We start from the raw sequence: 2,558 nt of genomic DNA, 5'->3' as shown, positions 1-2,558 counted from the left end.
TTTGCAAATATTTTCTCCCATTCTGACAGTTGTGTTTTCATCTTGTTTATGGTTTCTTTTGCTGTGCAAAAGCTTTTAAGTTTCATTAGGTAGGTCCATTTGTTTATTTTTGTTTTTACTTCCATTTCTCTAGGAGGTGGGTCAAAAAGGATCTTGCTGTGATGTATACCATAGAGTGTTCTGCCTATGTTTTCCTCTAAGAGTTTTATAATGTCTGGCCTAACATTTAGGTCTTTAATCCATTTTAAGTTTATTTGTGTGTATGGTGTTAGGAAGTGTTCTAATTTCATTCTTTTACATGTAGCTGTCCAGTTTTCCCAGCACCATTTGTTGAACAGGCTATCTATTCTCCATTGTATATTCTTGCCTCCTTTATCAAAGATAAGGTTACCATAGGTGTGTGGGTTTACCTCTGGGCTTTCTATCCTGTTCCATTGATCTATATTTCTGTTTTTGTGCCAGTACCAGACTGTCTTGATTACTGTAGCTTTGTAGTATAGTCTGAAGTCAGGGAGCCTGATTCCTCCAGCTCCATTTTTCTTTCTCAAGATTGCTTTGGCTATTCAGGGTCTTTTGTGTTTCTATACAAATTGTGAATTTTTTGTTCTAGTTCTGTGAAAAATGCCATTGGTAATTTGATAGGTATTGCATTTAACCTGTAGATTGCTTTAGTTAGTATAGTCATTTTCATGTCGTTGATACTTCCAATCCAAGAAGATGGTACGTCTCTCCATCTGTGTGTATCGTCTTTAATTTCTTTCATCAGTGTCTTATAGTTTTCTGTATACAGGTCTTTTGTCTCCTTAGGTAGGTTTATTCCTAGGTATTTTATTCTTTTTGTTGCAGTGGTAAATGGGATTGTATCCTTAATTTCTCTTTCAGATTTTTTGTTAGAGATAGGAATGCAAGAGATTTCTGTGTGTTAATTTTGTATCCTGGTACTTTATGAAATTCATTGAATAGTTCTAGTAGTTTTCTGGTGGCATCTTTAGGATTCTCTCTATATAGTATCATGTCATCTGCAAACAGTGACAGTTTTGCTTCTTCTTTTCCGATTTGGATTCCTTTTATTTCTTTTTATTCTCTTGAGCATCTTTTCATAAGCCTATCAGACGTTAGGATTTATTATTTTGTGAAGCATTTATTCAATACATCTGCCAATTTTTTTTTCTATTGGGTAGTGTGCCTTTTAAAAATTAATTTGTAGGTGTTATTTATATATTCTAATTTTATTTATTTGTCCTTTATATGTGTTGCATATATCTTTTCCCACTTTGTCTCTTATTTTTTGGTCATTTTCCTGATGTTTTCTTTCAACAAACAGAAGTCCTTAATTATACTATAGTCAAAGTTATCAATCTTTTTTTTCTTTATCCATAGTGCTTTTTGTGTCTTTTCAAAGAAATCCTTACCTATCCCAACATCATGAGGATATTCTCCTTTATTAACATTTGAAATTTCTATAATTTTGCCTTTTACACTTAGGTCTTTAATATACTTGAAATTAATTTTTGTATGGAGTGTGAGAATTGATGTCCAATTTCATTATTTTTCCTTACAAATACCCAATTGCCCCATATCATTTGTTGAAAAATCTCTCCTTTCCCCACTCATTCATAATGCCAACTCTGTCAAATATCAAATATTCATATATTTTTCGGAATATTTGTGGCCTCTCTGTTCTGTTCCATTTATCTATTTGTCTAATCTTGTGCCAATATGGCATTGCCTTAATTACTGTAACGTTGTAATGAGTCTTGCTATCTGTTAGGGAAAGTCTTCCCACCTCATTTTTGTTCTTCAAGAGTTTCTTAACTGTTCTTATCAATATCTACCAAAATAGTTGCTGAGATTTTATTTTCTACAAAAATTATTGTTGAGATTTTAATTTGAGCAAAAGTAACTGTTGAGTTTTAATGTAAGCAAAAATAATGGTTAAGACTCTAATTTTAATGTTTCTCAAAGTTTTGTAATATTTTTCATAGTGTCTAACATATCTTTTGTTGGATTTTTACTAATTGCTGAATTTAAAAAAATTGCTAACAGTAAAGAGGATTCTCAGGAATGGGATTTTAATGTTTCTTATAGGTAATGCTCTTCTGTTTTGTTTTAAGCAAGAATATACATCTTGTGTTAATAAATCAGTTTATATGTGTTGCTCCTTCATATTGACATAGTCATTGTAACATAATATATATTGATTAATATAATATACTATTATCTATAAAGATACCAATCATTCATCAAGTTTTCAAAAAGTAAACATTTCACCTTAAACAAATTACTATGTTAATGGAGAAGAACTGTGGGATGGAGCACAAAAAAAGCTCAAGATGTCTATATCCAACTGCTTACTTGACATTTCCACTGAGATATTTTGTAGGCATCCCAAAGTTAATATGTCAAAGATTGAACTTTCTATTTTCCCCTACCCACCTGAACCTAGTCTTCCCACTTCCAGTGGTATCATCATTTTTTGATACTTTCAACAGAGAGTCTTAACATACAGGGACCTTGACTCTTTCATTCACCACTGTATTTCCAGTGCCCAGAAGAGT

Source organism: Physeter macrocephalus, chromosome 21 (assembly GCF_002837175.3).
Source record: "Physeter macrocephalus isolate SW-GA chromosome 21, ASM283717v5, whole genome shotgun sequence".
NCBI lineage: Eukaryota > Metazoa > Chordata > Mammalia > Artiodactyla > Physeteridae > Physeter > Physeter macrocephalus.
This window is presented reverse-complemented; position numbering follows the sequence as displayed.